Genomic DNA, 22,193 nt, shown 5'->3' with positions numbered 1-22,193 from the left:
GTAAATCCCAGGCCTGGGCCTTATCTCTACAGATACTGCTGCCTGTCAGGTTCTACAATTTTTGACTGAATTATAAATATGGTGGGTGTTATATTATATCATTGAAAGCAAATTTGTATATACCAAATAAACACAAATGCATCCATTTAATACGTGACATCTCCTTTTCCTTTTAGTTCTGCTTCGATGCCAAGAGTGACAGACACATCAGAAATAAACTAGAATATGAGAGCGAGAAAGACAAATCAGCGAGCGAGCAAGCATGCAAGAGCAAGCACGCGCATCCTTTTGCCGTATTCTTCAGTATTGTTTTAATTTGTGCTTATGGCATCAGTTTACTATCACATCAGTGATGGTGGTGATATCAGTTTTCACTCTCAAATTAAGCAGAATAAGCTGAAGAAACAAGCCCCAGATGTTGATATGAGTAAAGCGAAAAACACGATTTCCAAGTAAGTGGGTTCATGTTACGTTTGGATTTCCCACAATGCAAAGTTCTACCAGAATCGCCAACCCAGTCAGACCGCTTCACTTGACCACTTATTCTATTGAATAAAGCATAAATGGCTGCCATAGCAACTGCTGCATCTTTATATATCAGATTATTTTACCAGTTCGGCCCTTTGAGACTTAGCATTTCACTCATGAGGCACACATTAGTTATGCTAGTTGTACTTTCTGATGCCTTGGGTAATTTTTTGACACTGTTTGTATTTTACAGTGTACCGAAACATTTCCCTACATTTTATTTGAATATTTTAGGCTCTTAAAATATAACAAGATGCAAAAATAACACAACAGGATGATATGGACTGAATATGTGTCTGCAACAGTATCTCTCTAGTACTTGTTGGAATAGTTTGGCTATTCTTTTGTTATATTGGGTTATCTAACACTTTGGCAATCCCACAGACATCAAGAAATTAGTGGGGAGCTCAGGTAATATGTGGTACTGGATTTCTTATATTAGTTTCACATGGGAATTGGTTGGGAGTAAATGAATGACTCAAAGGGTGCGTCTACATGAGACGCTACGAGTGCAGTAGACTAATTCTGCTGCGCATTAGTGCGGCGGGCAAAACCTGTGCTAATGGGCAGTAGAATTAGTGTTACCAAAACATCGTGCACTGGGACTAATGTGAAACAGTGCCGATTATGGCGCATTAAGATAGTATCTGTAATCATGGCATACTAATGAATGTGTAGAAGCCCCCTATGTGAGTAAGGCTTCATAATCTGGGCTGCTGTGCTTGGCATTAGTACTGCTACTTTGAACTAAGTTTATGAGGGAGTTTTGATTTATTTCAAAATTTAAATGCATTCTCTGAAACTGTACTACTGGAAATCAAATAATGTGCTCTCCTCTTAGACACGATCATTTCTATCCTAAATAACATAGTCATTCTTTACCCGTCTAAATATTCCCCTTGAGAGTCTCAAATTTTACTTTGTCTGTCTCCAGATAATGCCCAGAAAAAGACACCTTTTATGCATAGAGATGTCAACAAATAGGCACCAGGACTCAGACCCACTCTAACTGAGCTCAGGGTTGAAAGTTTACTGTGTTCCCAGCAGTCTGGCCAGCACGATGTGAAAACATTTGCTGAGAAGCTTCCAATAATTCTGCCCTGGCTCCCCAGAATAATCTCTGAAGACATTGAAAAGGTAAGTACGGGTGTGTTATGTTCGGTGGTAGTAAGATAATCCATATCAGATGTGGCATCCAGAACTACAGCATCCCAGTGCAAAACAAACTAATTTTGCGAGAAGAAATCTGTAGAGACTTTGTCACCATGAGTTTAGGCAAGCCTGCTTACTGGTTCTTCACCCTCACACTCATTTTTGGTGTACTCGTTCCTTGTCTTTGATTTTTACAGAAAGGCTTGTGTCAAGACTGTGCATACTTACAACACTCTTACTTGGGCTCAGTGTCATAGGAAAATAGGGTGGCAAGGGACCGCATGAAGTCATCTAGTCCAGCCGCCTCCCTTGAGCGTCTTCCTTAGGAAGGGACTTGCTGCATTGTGCAAGAAATAGATTTCTTCATAGCCTCCACTATCAGCCTCAGGTAATGTGGTTTAAAAAGGCCCACCCTAAAAGTAATGAACACATGGATCACTGCGATCAGATTCTACTCTAAGAAGAAACAGTAAAATTTTCCTGGAAAACTATGGGTGTTCTGGTATTCAGGATTATTGCTGAGTCCATTAGGACTCCAAGACTTTGTGCTCTCCCAGTAACCTGATGTTTCTGTTCAACAAGGATCAAGCTACGGAACTGGTACTGACTGAAACAACCGCATACTACATAAAACTTACCGGGCTCCACATTTCATCACAACCCCCAGCTCAGACTAGGTCTATTGAATTGTTTGCTAAAGTTCATAAATCTTTGAAATGAACCTAGGGTGCAGAGATGGTTCTTGTGGTTTGGATACCAAGACCAGGCAAAGATGCACAATAGGCTTCAGGAGTTTGGGTTGTGAGACACGAAGTCCATTCTGAACACGAAACCTATAGTGAAATGGGGATAGCACGGTTCCCCACGGATTCAAGTTAAACGTGTCCCAGATTTTAAGGCAATAAGAGACCATTAATGATCACCTCATGTGATTTCCTGCCTAGCTTGTGTCATTTAAATACCAAATATTTTTTAGATGAGGCATATCATTTTGGGGGCATTTAGCGCATCTCTTGTAGGCAGTCTAGCGAACAAGTTGCTTGAGGTGAGCAAGTTGCTTGTGGGTCAGGTAAGTATGCCAAATAGGGATGCTCTTGGAGATTTGAATGTGGTAAATGGGCCCCTGTATATGGGAGCTATATGGATGCAACTGAAGAGAAAGCCAGTAGTAGATTCCAAGCCAAAAATATTGTGGCTTCCTCAGCTAAACATCTCCCCTTTGTGCTTGGGGCTTCACGGAGAGTCGTTCTACTCTTCTGTGCTGTAGAACCACTGTTTAATTCATCTGTTCTCTTTACGTGTAGGTTCAGATAACTGAAGAAGAGTCCAGATTAGAAGAGCACCTGCAACTCTTCCATCAGGCTGGTGAGTACATGCAATTCCTAAAGCCATGGTTATCATTACTCTTTCTGCCTACACTTGTCTCATTGATGTCAATACTGCTCACATTTCCAAGCTCTTGAAAATCCCACCTTGGCACCTCTTTATACCAGCACAGAGCTATTGCGTTTCTAGGGCAGGGACTGCCTTTGTCTTATACAGGGCACCATAAAAATAAAGAACAGGGTGCTGAAACACTTGGCAATAGATATAGTAACTTATAATAGGAACAGTACAAATGGATGTAGCTCTGTTAACTTCAATGGAACCATGACTTTTTACATTACCTGAGTTTCTGGCCTTGTCTCTTTATTAACTGTCTGGTACCCAGGTGTTACGCTAAAACTGTCATTTTAAGGATGGCAGTGTGGAAGACGGGATTAGTCATAGATAGACCACAGGAGACCTGAGCTTTCTGACTCTTTTTGATTTTGGACAACTCTTTTTCCCTCTGCCTTAGCCTCCAGTCCTACAAAAACGGCATTAATGATACCTGCTTCCTTTGCAAAGGGGTTTGCGATCTACAGATGAAGAGCACGGTATAAGAATCAGGAATGATGATTTTTATTGTAGTCCTTATAGCTTGTTTGAGAGATGATGCATTTAAGTAGCAGGTGGGTGTGTGCTTATGGTACTAAGCACTGTACAAACATACGCCTCTTTGCTATTCTTTCTGGAGGCTGAGTCCAGGTATTGCTGTCATAGATATCAGAAAGAGTAGCCAAAAGAAAGGAAAAGAAACACTGGGGAATAAAAGTGGATTTGAAAGAGAAGAAATCTACATTTCAATGCAAATACTTTCAAGCCATTTCAAATAAGAGTCCGAGAGAAATAATTACAAAGTTTGGAAAGAAAGAACGTTAGCTTTGATATCTTTCTCTTCTATGAAGCAATTAAAATAAGCAATTTTTCAAATACTAAGCAGAAAATTACTAATGGCTGAACCCAAATGCTTTCATTTCCTTCTTGGGGCTTTTATTCCTCTAAAAAAAGACCAAAAAAAAGGGAAGGTGGTTTTCCAGATAGATTAACGCATAAAGCAGTCACTAGCTGAATGTCATAAAAACTACAGCAGCATAGAATAGCGGAGATTAAGAGCCAGATTTAAATCATGCAACAGTCCAGTTAATATCAATGTCTAATTAAGAAATGCATAAGAAGTCTGTAATGTTGATTTGATGGAGAAAAACTTTAATAGGGTTCCTTTTGGAATTTTCCATTTCAGTTGCTGTTGTATACTTTTAATGGCTGTCCTACCCAGTCTTTTGTGTTAGCAGGAATCATCCTCAAATTAAAATCAAGGCCTAAAATGGAACACAGGTAGACACATTAGCTCGTCTAGCGAGCAGTCTTGTGAGCTCCTGCTGACATTGTAGTACCAATTAGGAAACGAATCTCTTCAAGTCTGGTGTGGAAAAATTATTTGCCGTACACTTTTAAATAATATAATACAAACCCATTTCCTCACTTTTTCTAATCCTGCCAAAATCCCAGTTAATTCATACATTAAAAAAACTGGGAGCTATTAATTACTCTACTTAATTGGTAAGCTTTTCTATAAAGATATATACTAGCACGATGAAGAGGTGGAGTTTCCCATTGCTGACAACAGGATTTGGAGCACCCAGTTCCCTGTTATCGTCAAGGAACGTATCACAGGGTAATTCAGTCTCTTAAACCTCTTGATAGGTGCGGTTCTTGCAGTACCCACAAATAATGACGGATGTTTGGCCCACAACTATGGATACAGCTTTTAGAGATGAGCCTTGAAAGGCGATGGTCTACTGAAATGGTTAAACTATGGGGTACTGCATAACTAGGGTCTCGTGCACTAATCCACATAGCAAAGAGTGGGGGAGGACTGGCACTGGATTAAAACAGCAGTGTTATTTGTTGCTGCCACTTTTGTTTTTGTCCCAACATATCCAGAGGGAATTCTCTCAAGGGTCCAGGAGGACTGCAAACTCAAAATAACCCCTGTGACCTCAGGAGCAAGCACACTAGGGAGTCGTTTTAGAGTTCATTAGAACACATTAAACATTGACCATGGTAAAACACCACACATTATTCCCTCTGTCTCTCTCGTCCCTTCCAATACACAGTCTCTCCAGAGACCTTTCAGGATTATATCATTAAACTCTGCCCCTTCACTTAGCAAATAAAAAGGAGAAAAGAATGGAGAAAAAATTAGAGCAACATACAACATTGTAAGTCCTACAGCCTGGTCACCATTACTGCTGGAGGCATTGTTGTCTAAATCCACTGTCGGTATAGGGCCATATAAATCAACATGAATAGATCACTTTAAAAAGTGATACCATGCCATGGCGGTTATGATCAGCTGAGGGTCTTTCAGCTAACAGCCCCTTGATCGAAATGAGTGGGGGTTACTGGCATGGCATTCTTGATGGGCATTTCCAGTTCAATCACTTTCCCTGTCTTGAGTCTAACAAACTCCCAGTTTTATGACCTTCAGGACATGAGGCAAATTGGTCGGGTTTTTTTCCTCCTCAGCTTTGCATGAATTGGGAGCAGTGGTAAGGAAAGATATTTTTAACAGTTGCTCAGAATAAAGCACTGCCTTTAGAAGTGATTTTGAGGGCAAGTTTTGACATACTTGTACAATTCTTTTAAATCAAAACAGGTATCTGAGCCTTTTAGCAATAATGCATGAGAGCTAAGTAAATATTGGGGGGGATCCCCCAAACTGCTCAGCTTCCAGACTTCTTTAACTCCATTCACTGCTACCAACTGGATAAGGAAACAGTCTTCTTTCCTGTGCAAAGCTATGTATTCCCTAGAGCGTACTCAAATGATGTTCCAGCCTTTTTGCATGGATTCCCAGTGAAAAGATTAAGATAAATCAATATATCAGGTACCTAGTGACAGTAAATCTCAGCATGCATTCTCAGTAGGAGGGCAGTAAAGCACTGGAATGGGCTGCCCAGAGAGGTGGTGGGATCTCCATCCTTGGAGATTTTCAAGACCCGGCTAGACAAAGCCTTGGCTGGGATCGTCTAACTGGGTCTGGTCCTGCTTTGAGCAGAGGGTTGGACTAGATGTGACCTCCTGAGGCCCCTTCCAACCCTCATTTTCTATGAGTCTAACACTGAATTGTCCAGAGGACAACGTAAGCCAGATAATGATGCAAAGGAAAAATGAGAGGTAACTCCATGGAGTACATGAGGACATGATATGGGATGTGAAAGTGGAGATTTTCATGGACCAATCTACTTTGTATATTGGTCAAGAGACCCAGAATGCTTAGTTTGGGTAAAAGAGGGAAAAAAGTAATTTTAGTGATATTGTGCAGTGATATGGAGTAATCTTCTGCCTTACAATAGATCATAGTTTCATAGTTTCTAGGGTCGGAAGGGACCTGAGCAGAACATCTAGTCCGACCTCCTGCCATGGCAGGAAAGAGTACTGGGGTCAAACGACCCCACCAAGATGTTCATCTAGCCTCCTCTTAAACACCCCCAGGGTAGGAGCCAGCATCAGTTCTACCTTGACGCAGCTTTCCACTACTGTTATTCCATTACCTGTCTTCAATTTTGTTCTCTCTCCCTCATCTTTCTTTCATTTATACCTTCCTTGTCTTGTCTGCATCCATGCCTCCCCTTCTCATCATACACCCCCTCTCATTCCCAGCTATACAGAGCTTGCAATACGGCTTTCCATCTTTGTATGCATGTACATCTGTTTCTATTTTAAACTCCTCTGGACAGGGACTTGTGTTTATAGAGTGCTTAGTGCTGGACCATGGCTGGTGGGTCCTGCTCCTGACTTGGGTCTTTGGGTGGCCTCACAACAGGAGGAGCAGAGGTTCTCAGTTCTCTTTTGTGGCAGAGTTTATAAATTGCAACTGGAAATGCACGTCCACCCCTTTCCATTGTAATGCCACACTTACATTTGAGGAGGCACCGGCTACACTGGAAAACGAAACAACCCATTCCAAAAAACTTGGCTTTATCCTGGAGCAACAAATTCAAGGGGTGAAGGAATAACTTAGCTTTTATGCACAAATGCAACTTAACCTCTCTGGTGGGAGGGCCAGTCAGGGTGCTAGTTTTAAGGACTGGAATATGTTCCATCACCTTCTTTGACTTTTCAAATAAGATAATAGCCCTACCAGTTCCCGTTTCCATGTAGGAATACCCCCATGCAGCTTCTACTGGAGTCCCAGGCAGGTTGGAGTGGTTGCCGTCAGTTGATCACTGTACAGCTGGCAGGAAGAGATGAAACTGCTCATTTCCATCTGTGACATTTCTCAGCCAGGAAGAAAGCTACAAGGCATCTGACTGTATGCTGGGAGGCATCAGAGCAGCCACCTGTTAGAGAGCCTGATGAAGAAAATTTGGTAAAATGTAGAGCTGCGAAGGACTGCTGGGAGTGAAATAAACTGATAAAGGAGAAGGGGATTGTGCCGTCTTACTACCATCCACAATTTGCAGCTCTCAGATGAGGTCAGGACCCATGAGGACACAAACAAATACAATCTTATATGTGAAGCAGATTACGAGACATGCATTGGAGGTGTGGATAGCACAGATCACTACTAGTCAGAGCACTGAAGAGACTCCACTGTTAAAAAAGGGATTTTCAACATTGGAAGTCCATGTGGCCCCATTAGCAATGCTATTGTTATTAGTCAGAATATAGCACCTTAAAGGGTGTTGTTATTTTTGGACTTTCTAACCCCTGTCATTTGTAACCGTCTATCAGAGAAGGTAGACCCGCCTGACTTTGATGGGGAAAGTCACAGAACTTTTGAGTCTGTTACAAGGAAACCACTTTTCCCCACACCAGTGGTTTTCAACCATTTTTTCATTCGTGGACCCTAAAAAATTTCATATGGAGCTGCGGACCCCTTTGGACAGTTTGAATGGAGGTGTGGACCCCCTTGAATTGCGAGTGTGGGTAGTCACGTAATTTTTATTGACCACAATCATCTTTCACAGGCCCCTTAAACAGTCTGCAGACCACAGATGGAAAACCAGTGTCTTACATTAATAGCAAGAGTCAGGTCAACCCAAAACAAAGATTAGGGGACAAATTAAGAGCTCAGGAAAATCATCAAAAATCCAGAGACTGAGGAAATATTTATGGTAGTACCCAGAAGACCAAGTGGGCTTGCATAGAACAAGTACAGTATGAACTGAATCAAATATTTTTCAGTATCAATTAAATTTAAAGGGGTACCCAGGTTTTAATCTCAGCAACACATTTGCCAAAGGAAAGACCTCTTTGAGGTGAGCGTCTTTTAAATGTGCACACGTAGCTCACGGGAATGAAACTGATGTAATCTTTGAGTGTTTCAGTTATTATTTCTTTCACATTAAAGCAGGATTATGGGCAAGGTGTGAAGCAGATTTGCACCTCTCTCTTTGGTTGCAGTTAGTCCAAAAGCCAGGCTGGTACTTCTACTGCTTAAACGTTCAACAACATTTTCACACGGTCAGTGTGAGTTACAGGCATTGCATACTTTTTTCACAGTTCTCTTGGTGCCCGCGTGAAAATTAAATATGCAAGGAAAAGGCCTGATTTTCAGCCCCTAAGTCATTATGCATATGTGCCCTTCTGCTCACTGACTTTGCACACAGAACTGCATCTGTGCAGGTAAATCACCAGTGTGGCTAGATAACTGGCCTTACAGATATCTGTGTGTGAACTGTGGATTGGTGTCCCCCCCAGTGAACAACACAGCTGCCACACCTGGCTTTATACTGGACAAGCCAGAATATCTCTTCACTTTCATAAAAAGCAGCCATATTCATATTGAAACGAGCAGCACTGCACTTTGAGGATGGTCACGCACATAGGAGGCTATAAATCAGACATAGCAGAGTTAGTAGACAGAGCACTAGACTGGGACATGGGATAACTTGGTTTTACTCCTGGCTCCAAAACTGACCAACTGTAAGTCAGACTGTGTTTGATTCTCCTTTTAGTCTTTCCCCATTGTGGCTATGATGTTTTCAAAAGCACTTAAACGAGTTAAGGAGCACAAGTCTGAATGTGGAGACATGCTCCCAATGCAGGCATTTTTCTGCACCACATTTAAACTTGGTTCTCTTGGGCAAGGACTCTCTTATGTGTCTAATGTAGCACCCAGGTGGGGATAGTTCATGTTCAGGTAGACTGTGCCTGAGTAACATCTGCCATAATGACAACTGGTGAGTCTGTAGTTGTTGGCCCTGTATGCCAAGTACTTTACTATTCCAGAACACATAGTGTTTGCCTGTATTCTTTTGTTGTCGTGTGTGTATACTTTATAATTAGAAAAAAAGAAAAGGTTAAGGAATCTGAACACAAATTCAAATTCTTTGCAATATAAAGACAGGAAGTAGGAAGCACTATATTAAAAAGGCTGCTAATTGCTTTACTTTGTTAGTCTGATACTGCAAATTGCTAATTTGTTATGCCCCACTACCTGGATTTTAATGTCAAAATGACTATCAGAAGTACAACCAAACAACTTGCAACAGAGTCAGTTCATCATGACTAAAGCATCCGGACTAGAGGCGTGCAGAATGGGCTGTATTTGATTCAGATTTGGATTTAGCCTGAACCAGGGACAGTGATGCGATTCATTGATTCGGATCATTGTCCCCGATTTGATTCGGCTGAATCTGAAGATTCGATGCTGATTCGGAGAATCAGTGATTTGGCCATAGACACAGCTTTAAATGTTTTTTTTTTTTTTTTTTTTTTACATACCTTGAGGTACTAGTGCAGCTCGTGACTGCTGAGATGCTGGGGCGCATGGAGCATCCCACAGGAGTGCAGGGGGGTCCCCTGCATGCTTGGCAGTGATCCTGGAAGTGGTCCACTTCTGGGTCCACCAGCGAGCATGCAGGGGGCCCCCCCCCACACCCCTCCCAGCTCAGTGATCGGCCCCGGGGGGCCCTGGGTGCCCTCAGACCCAGGAGGCATCAGTCGCCGAGCCAGAGGGGCATGGGGGCCCCCCTGAACTCTCCCTGGTGGCCCTGGAAATGGACTGGAAGTGCTTCTGGTCCACTTCTGGGCCTGCTGCCAAGTGTGCGGGGTTGCTCCTTGTGCTTCTGTAGGGTGCTCCATGTGCCCCAGCCTTGCAGCATTCATGAGCCACCTGCTATCTAGACGTATGTGGAAAAAACATTTCAAGCTGCATCTACATCCAAATCATTGAATCTTTCTGAATCTCTCCGAATCAATTCAGAGAGATCAAAGGGTCTTCTGATTCGATTTAGATTTGGCAATTTGGCCACCAAATCAGGCCGAATCTCTGCCGAATTGAATCAGAGACTGAAGCTTTGCACTGCCCTAATCGGAGAATCTACCCGTCCCCTTACCTCCCTCACTTGTAAACATTTGTGTCTTGTTTTCAATGAGTATTTGTCTGTCTGGATGAAACATCTAAACAGTGGTGTTTGTTATCTTTTTCTCAGTAAAGAACCATAATATTCTGTACTTGCTCTTGGGGAAGGTACTTACATTCCACATAGGGCACTGTGGCCAGTATAATTCACTGAAAAACAAATGTGGGCAAAACAGGCTCCAAACCTTGCTATTTGATATTCTTCATGCTTTTTAAATCCAAATATTTATGTAAGGTATCATATTAACTAATCTTTTTAACAATCCTGGTAAACTACTATTACCTCTAATAGATCCCTGCAGAAGTGAACCCCTAACAGGTAATTCATAAGCTGATGTGGCTTTTTAAACTGTTCTCCATTGTAAATATTTGGCCTCTTAATGTCATCAAGATTCCAGTTGTTCTGGAATTATAGGACATTGTGAACAGATGCCGCCAATCTGCATGCAATCTCTGTGGCTTTATTATATCTATAGCTTTATTATATCCCGTCCCTTACTCTTCTTTATTTATAACTAAATCTTCCACATTTTCTTCATTCCTATTCATACAGAACTACAACCCTGAGCCAGAAAGCCTTAGATATTTGTTGTTGTTCTTCTGTGGATCTTTTATATTTCCAGTATGCTCTTTTTGGGCTAAGGTGATCAACACTGACAATTCAGTTTTTGGGATGAGCATTCAGATCAAAATAGATGGGTCAGGCCATCAGCTAGTGTAAAAATCAAATTTAATCTATTGAGAGGGCTGGGACATATGACTTAGGGGGAGAGGCTGAAGGAACTGGGCTTATTTAATCTGGAGAAGAGAAGATTGAGAGGGGATTTAATAGCAGCCTTCAACTACCTGAAGGGGGGTTCAAAGAGGACGGAGCTGAATTGTTCTTAGTGGTGGCAGGTAACAAAACGAGGAGCAATGTGGTCTTAAGTTGCAGCAAGGGAAGTTTAGGTTAGATATTAGGAAAAACTCTCTCACTAGGAGGGTAGTAAGGCACTGGAGCAGGTTACCCGGAGAGGTTGTGGACTCTCCATCTTTGGAGGTTTTTAAGACCCCAGCTAGACAAAGCCTTGGCTGGGATGATCTAGTTGATGGTCCTGTTCTGAGTAGGGGGTTCAACTGGCTGACCCGGCAGCCCTTCCAACCCTAATTTTCTATGCTTCTATTTCCCTCAGCTAAGCACTTGGCCCCAAAATGCTATCAACATTTTTATTATAGTATTTTTTTAACATGCCAAAGCAACATCCCTTCACCCTTGTAAACTGAGACTATTCCTTCTAAGATGCATGTTGTCTTTTTTTGCTTGAAACCAAAGAGGAATTTGCTTACTATTGATGCAAATAATGGTTTCAGTCCAACTAGCCTCTGGGTAAATATTCTCATGCACGTCAAACCTTCAGTCTGGGAACCTGAACAATTGTATGTAATGTACACCTAATGTCTTAGAAGGTGATTTCATTGCAAACAAGTTGTTAAAACGAATCCAGCCTTTCAGAACTTCAGGCATTGCACATTGTAGGAAGTCAATGGTAGGACACATACCTTGGGACATTTTTTTCATTATCACTTGAGATTCCCAAGTCCTAAGACTGAAGCATGCATTTCTTTGGGAAAACCTGTTAAAGGTATAGCATATCAGGCAAAGAGATCAGATTTATAGTCCTCTTTCAAATGCTTTTCACAAGGAATAAAAGAAACACTTCCCGTATGGGAAAGTAGCTCCAGGTACTTTCAAAAACAGAGAAAAGTTTGCGACTGCAAAAAGTGCTAAGCCAGTTCTAATGTTAAAGAAATGATAGCTTTGTGATTGTCAATGTGGTTTATCCATCTAAATGGGTATTGAATTAAGAGGTGTCCGTCTCCTCCAGAACACACACCACCAATTCAGTGTAGAAAACTTCCTAATGTTTCATCAGACTAATTCCATTACCTTCCTAATAGAAATTACATTTGTTTCCTTGGGCTGTGAAATATAGACATAATAAACCCATGAAAAGAAGAGAAAAAATAGTGATATTGATTTTCTAAGGATGAGATAACCCAGAATAATTGGGTTCGAAGCACATCTGAACATAATGCATTCTGGAATTTTTAAGAAAGCTTAAACTTTTTGAAGTCTGCCTTCTGTTTAGATTTTCCTTTTTATTTCCACTTTGCTTAATTATAAGGAACATACAGAGAACTCGCATGGTTTTTCGCTTCTGTTGAAACATGCATTTTCTAAGATTGTTCTGCTCAGTTTTGTGTTAACCCTTAAGCTGCTGGTCTTGTTCAGGTATTGTAAAGCTTGGGCAGGGTGTAGGGGTGGTTGTGTGTATATACTTGCCTTGTCTACCACGTACACAGCTGGTGCAACAATATCTTTTAGTTACTCAGATCTTTGAAGCCACAAGTGAAAACTAACTCATTTGTGTCATGTTCAGTTTACTAGAAAAGTTAGTAGGAAGCTGGGCCAATTGCTACTGATAGTCTGAAATGGAAAGTATTTAAATCTCTTATTAGAAGCTAAATTTCTCTGAAGTCAATTTTCTGACTGCTGTCTAAAATGGTCTTAATTACAGTTTAAGCCAGCATCCATTTTCCATAATAGGAATGGTTCTACATGGTCAAATATACATTCAAAAGTGAGCATCCACTGAAGTAAGTGAAGGATGTGTTTCTCTCTCTCTCTCTAGTATACTTTTAAAGTACACTAATTTATGGCAAAAATAATTTAGTAAAGTGAAGAAAGTTGTCTCATCATCATGATCAGTATGCCGAGTTATACCAGGGAAGGATGGATATAGGCCTTTGGTTATTAGCATTAGGTATTTATATTCAGCAGCTATAGTATCATTTTTGGCTCTAATAGACATTTGCCTTTTTTAAACACAAATAGTCTGTTTGGATTGATTTCTTGGCATGTTTTTTCAGCATAATATTGATTTGTTGAATATATCAGACACTGTTTCTAGTAATCTGAGTTGCCCTGAAGAGTTCAATCCCTGCCCACTGAAAGCAGTAGGAGTCCTTCCATTAATTTCAATAATTGTTGGACCAGATGAGTAGTTTGGAAATATTCAAAAGAATATGCAATTTAAAACATCCCAGAACAACAATGGGGTTTCTTTTATGCCTGAATTCATTACATGATTGTTAAAATTCATTGCCAATGTTTTTTTTAAGCATATGGGCTGGATGCAAAGTCTATTGAAGTCAAGGAGAATCTTTCAATTGTATTAGCCCATTTATCTGTTGTCACCTACTACATAATGTTAGCCAGGGTTTCTTATTGACATCTTTACACTTGAGTAAAGACTTACTGCCCAGACCTCCTTGTGGAAGAGAACCTTCCAATGAGACTTAACTTGAAACTTTTACAGGACTAGCAATGGGGGTTTAATGCCCAGCAGAAAGATCTAAAAAAAAAATGGAACCTATGTTGCATTAGTACATTGACCCAGAAATGATAAATACACTATGGAAGGGTTACTAATGAGTCACGAATTTCTTTATAATTGTTTCCACATTTGGAATAGTTCTTGTTGAAATCATCTGGAAGACCACTGTAGTCAGTGGGAGTTTTGATATTGATTATACAACAGCAGGATCGAGCCCATAGCATCTGATCTATACTGTAACAATACCATGTGTGGTCAAGGGTTTTGTTTTGTTCATGGGATTAAGTGATTTTTTTTCTCTTTCTTTTAAGCTATTCTACTCTGCTCCTCCTCCATTTTAAGGTAAAATAATGAAGAAATGAAGAAGGAAGCTTTCTCGAGTTTACAGCAGAAATAAAGCCAAAAAAACAAGGACAGGAAGGTAAAGTACAACCCATTACAGAGTTCCCACTCAAGTAACAGAGAACAGTAAACTCTATTAAACTATACTGTAGCTCTCTCTCTCTCTCATGGACTCAGTTGTCCATAGTGTATTCTGTGTCGTAATAATGCAAATTAAATACGCATTTTTATAATTGCCTCCATTAAAATGATCTATTAATGTTTTAAGGCTCCAACACTTATGGCGAGATTCTAATTGCACGAGTTTGCCACTGGCAGATTTTAAAGATCTGCTTGATCTTCAGGATATTTATGCCTTTGGGATTATTTTATTGTAAGAAATTAACTTTTGCAAAAGGCTTATTTCTAGCACTAGAAAAAAGTTGGTAATAACTATTGGCCTTTGAAGGTGGTCTTATGGAACTATTCCTGGTAAGATCAGATTAAAAACGCATTTAATTTTAACCCAACTTGTAAACCAAAGTATAAATTATATGATTATTTACTTGGTCTTCTCTCTCAGCAAGAAGTCTGTTCAGAAAAATAGGCTTAGTAGACTTCCTGGACAGACCAGGAAGCCAAAAAGGAGAATAAAGCCATCCATGATATTTCTTACCAAGGGTTGTGTACATTTCCATTCTCTGTGTTGCTATATACACTTTCTTTGTCACATGTCTATCAATACATAAGACCACCAATAAATGGAAAGCAAGGATAGTCATCATTCTGGAGTAAAAAAGCAAGGGATCATATGTATGCTTATAATGGTAGTAGATTGGTCAGACAAAGTAAAAAGAAAGGCAATTGCAGCACAGCTGAAACAGCTGGAAATTTTTACACGCAAAAGGATATGGCCAATTGCACCGAGACAATCTGCACTTGTGGCAATAACTCCAACCCCAAGCTTCGTCCCTCAGCATGATTTGCACTCATGTGGTGTAAACACTTCTCAGTCTGAACTGTGCACTTTTTGCCTGCAAGTCCTAAAGTTGGAGATGACCAAGCCCCCCTGCTCCTCTCCACACATCTGCCAGCTGCTCCCCACTCTTCATCAGTCCCCTCTCCCAATTCCCATGAGCCGTTGGCAGCCTGCTCATGGTTTTGGCCACAGTTTAACGTGACAGATATTCAGAGGCGCAAGCTCAGGCAGGTGGGATCATTATGAATATGAAGTTTGATTAAATTCTCAAAGAAAGGAAATGGTCAGTTCCAAATCTAAATACTTTTCAAAGGAATTGAAGTCTAGAACTGTGGTCAGGGCACATTAGATTTTATCTGACTGGCTCAAAGCATATTTTCTACTAAGAAAAGGAATGATACGGGGTCTGGAATCCGACTGATCACGTGGCGTATGCTCAGCCGGTCAGTGAATCAGAGGAGACACGATAACTTCAGCTAAGTGACAAATCTCACCTAATTGCCTCAGGCCTTTAAAGCACTCTGTGCAATGCTGCATTTGGATTGCTGCTCATGTGTGGAATAAAAGGACAAAATTCAATAGCATTATAGAGAAATTAGTCAACCCAACTTTTCCTTATTGGAAACAGATAATTTTTCAATAGTAGCTATTTCACAGGTAATGGTCATTTTTGATGAAATGATTGAATTAAATCAAGATTGAATCTCGATTAAAAAATTGAACCAGATTTCAAAATTGTAAGAAATGTGCCATTTTGACATTTTTGGTGAATTTGTTTTGAAATTGTATTCAAATTTCAGACTAACGCTGTTAAAAATAAAGGGGTCAAAACTGAAATGAAATACTCTGAAGTACCAGAGACACAGTATGATTTTTTTTTAAAGGATTATATCAGCGTGTGAAAATGGGGATAGAAAAGAAATATTAGAATTTACAAAGAAAATAATTTGAGAAAGTTTTTGCAACGCAACACCAAAAACAACATTGCTCACCACGTCTAGAAATCAGCATAAAATATGATGCAAATATCACTACTACAAAATTATTGTAAAATACCTGTATTATTGTAAAAATCACCACAACCTTGCAAACGGGCACATTTGGAGTATTTCTAGTTTTAACAAGCATGGTTTATATTCACTTCTAGGGACAAGGCTTCTTATTAAGCCTGGACCACAGATGATTTGTTGGTCAGATACCAGAGGAAGGAATTAAGAAGTTAGTGTTGCAGGCTGAAAACTGTGACAAGTTGTTGCTGGCGGTTTTGGTGAAAAATTGTTTCACAAACAATCCTAGAAAATCCCCCCCCCAAAATAGGGGTGAGAAACAGTGTCAAAGGCCTTCTTAAAGTCTAGCATCCTGGCGTGCTCTCTGAGCTGTGGGGGGGCTCCCCCTCTGCTCCCTGGATGCAGCTCTGGAAATGGGAGAGGGAACTGATGAAGAGTGGGGAGCAACTGGCAGATGTGTGGAGAGGAGCAGGGAGGCTTGGTCATGTCCAACTTTGGGACTTGCAGGCAAAAAGTGCACAGTTCAGATTGAGAAGTGTTTACACCACATGAGTGCCATCATGCTGAGGGACAAAGCTTGGGGTTGGAGCTATTGCCACAAGTGCGGGTTCTCTCGGTGCAACTGGCCATATCCTTTCGCATGTAAAAACTTCCAGCTGTTTCAACCGTGCTGCTATTGCTTTTCTTTTTGCCTTGTCTGACCAATCTACTACCATTATAAGCACATGTGTGATCCCCTTGCTTTTTCACTCCAGAACAATGACTATCCTTGTCTTCCATTTACTGGTGGGCTGTTGCTGTGAACCAGTTGCATTAAAACCAATTGAACTGTAGCAGCGCTCCATTGTCCTATTGCCTCAAGTTTCATCCAGAATATTAACACTTTGGTTACAAATTCCAAGGCATCTAAAAGTTGCCGATCTGCTCATTTCCCCAGCTGAACCACTCTTATAGGAGAACCATTTCATTCAAATATTCTAATCTGCCTTGTGACCCTTCACTTTTAACAGAAATGTTTTAAATGTTTGGTGGGGGGGAGGAGGGAAGTGAGCGGGTGAGCTTCGGCTCATAACTGCAAGATAGCTGTTGCCAACTTTGGGTGGACTCAAAGTGCTTTGCAAGTCTTCCCTCTCCTTTCCCTCCCTCTTTACTTTTCCCAGCACCTGTCATTCCTGATTTGCAACATCACCTGTTGTTCCAACGCTAGGCTTCTCTAGACCAGCAACTGGAGCAAAGCACAGAAATGCATGCTTGTCATTGAAGTGAGAGGAGAAGAAGGAAGAGGAGAATGATAAGATCGTCGCCTGCAGCACTTTGTTTATGAGAACATCCTTCCAGTGATATATGTCTGCACCAGGTGAAAGTATTGTGTCACCCCTAACATATTTTAAATGCCAGGGCTGTCATGCAGGATGACAATGATGAACAAGTTTAAACAAAATACGGCATTGTATCCATGTACAGACCGTGTTAGTTTTTAAAGGTTTGCCCCGGTAGTATTGCTTGATAAAATGTTTCCTAACTGTGCTGGCATCTTCCCTAGCAGAACCTCATCTCACACTATCTTCAACTAAATCAACTTGCCTGAACTGCATGTGAATCAACACTGTTAGTCATATATACCTATACATATCTAGCACAGCTTCTCTATCTAATAAGGCCTCCATTACCAAAATACCTCTACCATCATCTCTCCTCACAGCCCCTTCATGAGGTAGGGAAGCGCTATTATTTTAAGACCCGCAGAGAAGTTCAGTAACCTTCCCAAGGTCACATAAATTGTGTGGCACGGCTGGAAAGCAAACTCAGGTCTCCGACTAGTATCCTGCCACTAAAGCATCTTTCCTATCTCTTGCCTATATTGCTTTCACCTTTCCTCTACCATGCTTTCATGGAAAGGGTGGAGAGTTGGTCCCATCCTGCAAAGCACTTAGTTTTGAATTAGAGGCACTATTATTCATACTTTCACTGTGCTACATTTTCTTTGCTTGCCTCTTTACCAGTGGTGATACACAGGCCAAAACAATTAAACAGGCATCTGTGGAACTATACGCTGGATCCTTTCTAACTTCATATTAGCTTTCCATCAAGATTTCTATTGTCTCTTAAACTATTGGCTCAGTAGTTAGAACAGATTGATAGTGGGTCATTGAAGATTAAAAGTATCGATGGCTTTCTTGAAAATTGGCAAGAGACCTATCACTAAAGTACACCCAATTTCAGGCAGTCTTATTCTGTTTGTAAATGTATTTAAGAGAACTTGAGGGTGATTAGAAACGCAGAGCCAGAAATGGATCAAACCTTTGCATGACTCAAAAGATGTTGCTCCTGTTTGAACTAGACACATGGGTTGTGTCCAAATGAGCGTGCATCTGCGGGGATGCAGACCTGTCTGCAGTGCCGTAAATGCCACACATGGAGGCATTCATTGTACTGCTAATTTGCAGTGTGGCAGGGGTTTTTGACACCGGAAGATCCCAGTGTGAAAAAAAAACCCGTGACAGATAAAAGCAAGGTGATGCAAGTAGAGGCAGTGTGCGCTGCCCAAAACGAGAGCCTGGTGGGCTACAGCTACACTCTGGTTATCAGCCAGGGTCTGCTCGCCCGATTTGCCACCGCTGGAGTCCTGGGAGGCCCCTAGGACTCCACGGGAGGCTGCTGGGGCTAGCCCAGGTGCTGGCTTCAACCTCTCCTACCCCGCCCCTGGCAACCTGCTGAGCACCAGAGCGCACGTGCAGGGGTGCTTCCCAGGGACAACTAGCAGTGACACATTTGTGCCACTGCTAGTTGTTCCCACGGCGCGCATGTTCCCACTCATGGGGATGCGCCCATTCGGTTTGCTTTCAGCATTATAAACAATTTATGGACCAAACTACCCTCTTGATGGCAATTTCTTTACAACTAGTTTCCTCATGGAAAAAAGGCATTTGTGCCACTACCACTGGTGTAATGTTTTTACAAAACACGACTCATTTTCTCAGATTAACGTCTGGAATGGACTCTCTAGGACAGTCTGCCGCAAGTAACATAGATTATAAGAAGCGAATACTGGCAACCAATTGCTAGCTCGCTGCTCAAATTTAGGTGAAAGTGGTTTGGTGACAAGGAAAAAGAAAAAAGCAAAGGAGTGAAGCTATGGCTACGCATGTCAGATGGGGTGTTTATACACGAGCTCCAGGAGGTGTGGGGGAGATGCACTAATTAAAGCGCCTGGAGGATCATGTGTATCAACGTCCCCCACCCTGAACAATGGCAGCGGGGTGCTTGGTACTAAAGCTTGAACAAGGTTTAGTTTAAAGAGCCCTGCTGCCAATTTTCAGGGTGGGGACACTGACACAAATGACACTGGAGGCTGCTGGAGCATGGTAATTCCCACGCTCCAGCAGACTCGGTTAATCAGGTCTGCTCTGATGCACTGGATTTACAGTGTGTCAGAGCAGTCTTCCTACATGTGTATAGGAGCCAATGATGTTCAAGGCTTAAAGAGCACAGAGGTTTATGTTTGAACTCAGGAACCTGCTGTATGCATCATTTAATGCAATGCTAGTGATGTTAGTACTGAGAAAAAACCATAGTCAGATTGTCTCTGGTTTGACACCCGAGGTTATCAACCATCCAAGCTCTTCAACTAAAATCCCGCGCGACCTTTGCAACACTCTTTACTTCAGTTTTCCCATCTGTAAAATGGAGAGAATACCCTTGCAGGGTGATTAGGAAGGCTAGTCAATTCATGGTTACAATGTTTCTTGAAAACAGAAGCATCAGGTCAGCATTTACATCCTGTAACTAAAGATTTTTTTAAAAAAGAAGAACACTAATTTTTGTTTAGACACACCCAAGGAGTGCTTTGCTTAAGGTAAGGCTTCAGGCCCATACACTGCATATTTAAGAAATAGTTTACTTCTGAACCAGCAAATGCACTACACAAAGCAGCTATTATTTATGCATTCCTGCATACATGGCAAGGTGAAAATAATAGAATAAACATCATATACTTCATTATGATATCGGTTTACACTTCCAGGGTACACAAAAAGAGGCCATTTCATCAAGCTAATTGCCTGAAAGTAAAAGAGAGAGAACTTTAGCTATTAGTCTATTATGGGGCTTTTTTCTTAATCACAAATAGGGGCCGTGTGTCCCCAGGGGGATGTGTATTCTAATTTACAATTGAACTACAGATCAGAGCAATCAATCTTGTGCAGCACTTTTACAGTGTAATTGCTGCAACATAACAAATAAAAAAAAGCAGCCTAAGTTGGGTTTCAGCTTGAGGTGGAGATATTTACCAGGCATTGGTTCAGGGTGGGAGGGAGAAAGAGGGAGAGAATGAGAGGCAGAGAAAAAAAGAGAGACGCCACAGCCATGAATATGCAATGAGGGCTCATTAGTGCCCCAGTGTTGCCATGACGAATGGCATTATCCCTAGACTGGTGCAGCCTAAACATGAATTTTATAACGACCCATTTATCATGACTTGTCATGGATTTCTTTACTGTACTTTCCACTGGCTCACACACCTTTCACCATTATTACCTTCGAATCCCTTTCTTTTATGATTATTTTATTTGGTATCGATTCCCATCCTCTCAAGAGAAAGCACTTACAGCCAGGAACGCACTGGCATTTGCAGATTGGGAATGCTAGTCAAAGTGGAAGAACCCTTGCAAAATAAGTAGGTGGGCTTCGTTCCACTTCCTGGTGGACAAGTGCTCTTGTTGTCACAAATATCGGCGCTCGCTAGCAGCCCTGTCAGTTAACTCAGCAGAACGGCTCGAATTGGATGAGCATGGAGACAACCGGCTTCTCACTCCTGGCGGGTGTGATGGATTAATCAGTCCTCTTGCCCTAGGCCTAGACTAAAACTGGTCCTCCCATCAGGCCACACCACCTTTGTGCAGGGGATAGGAATCATGACCTGATCTGTAGGATGACTGAGGCACTACATCCGGCAAACGGAGAAAAAACTTCTGGCATGTGTGCAGGACACATAATGACTGAAATGTCTAATAGCTTAGAACAAGATGCATGAAGTCAAGCCTAAAGGAAAAAATGATATTTTTAAATAGCAGTAAAGCAACATATGTATCTCTCTTTTCTTTCTTTTCACCACTGCATGTTGCTGTTATTTTACTATTATCTTATCCTCTGAACTACTGAGTTATCACCAGGGATCCTGGTTTTCTCTGACAAATAAAAAAAAATCCCCAGTGTTCAGATTTAAAAAGTAGCCCCAAATCCACATTTTTTGAGATTAAAATGAAATGCCACCAATATATAGGTATATATAGCTATCTATATATAGTGGTGTTTCATTTAATCATGGGAGAACGTGGATTTTGAGTTACTTTTTAAAATTTGAACATTGGGGATTTTTTTATTTATCAGAGAAAACCAGGATCCCTGGTTATCACTGCCTAAAAAGAAGTCCTTCTAGATCAGAAGCTTATACTTCTGCTGCCAGGGTTGTGTATACTCTGTGGTATATAAAGGACTTCATTCTCCAGAGCTATGAAGCTCAGGCACTTCCCAGAAATACAATCCTCACCATATTTTTAAAAGCTGAGAAGTGTATCATCTTCATTATCCCAAAGATCTCCAGTGATGTTACTTTTTTCTCCAGTGAAAAGTCATATTAGATTTCTAGAGTAGCTAAGACTATCAAGTCTACTTTGATGGATTTTATAGTTTTCCTATTACAAGATTTCCACTTTGGGTATTGAAAAAACCAAGCAATTTATTTTCACCTATTACTGGTATAGGGCTTCACTTTCTCAAACAGGTTAGGGGCCTTCCTTGCTCTCTGAAAATACTTCTCCCTAAGTTTCATGTTAGAATAATCTTAGAGAGTTTTTCTTCATTATTCTACTGGGTACTTGAAATGATTAAAAAGCACATCTAACACCAGAGCAATTAATACCTGCAAAGACTCATGTTTTAGTTTAATAGTTTACTGTAGCCTATGACTAATAGTTTAGTAACAGGCCCTATTTCTTTTATAAAATCATCACTTTGCTGTTATAGCTGCCAAGAGAGCTGCAAACTAAAGCGCTAGTTTGTCAAAGCAACAGATTCCAAAGATTCATGCT

The 22,193-nt window shown here is 41.0% G+C and overlaps 1 long non-coding RNA gene across 7 annotated transcripts in view; it reads left to right on the top strand.

Annotated features, from left to right (window-relative positions):
- LOC109309149 overlaps positions 1-22,193 on the top strand; it is a 61,866-nt gene that overhangs the window by 28,349 nt on the left and 11,324 nt on the right. For 6 of the 7 annotated variants that reach the window (XR_002100820.1, XR_002100819.1, XR_002100817.1 and 3 more), the window contains 5 exons: positions 177-452; positions 1,463-1,665; positions 2,985-3,045; positions 14,109-14,218; positions 17,312-17,461. This is a non-coding gene — a long non-coding RNA (uncharacterized LOC109309149). Of the gene's footprint in view, positions 1-176; positions 453-1,462; positions 1,666-2,984; positions 3,046-14,108; positions 14,219-17,264; positions 17,462-22,193 lie in introns of all 7 variants that reach the window. The other variant, XR_002100821.1, reaches the window with a different exon arrangement.

This window comes from Crocodylus porosus, unplaced genomic scaffold, assembly GCF_001723895.1.
Source record: "Crocodylus porosus isolate Cpor-Errol unplaced genomic scaffold, CroPor_comp1, whole genome shotgun sequence".
NCBI lineage: Eukaryota > Metazoa > Chordata > Crocodylia > Crocodylidae > Crocodylus > Crocodylus porosus.
This window is presented reverse-complemented; position numbering and strand designations above follow the sequence as displayed.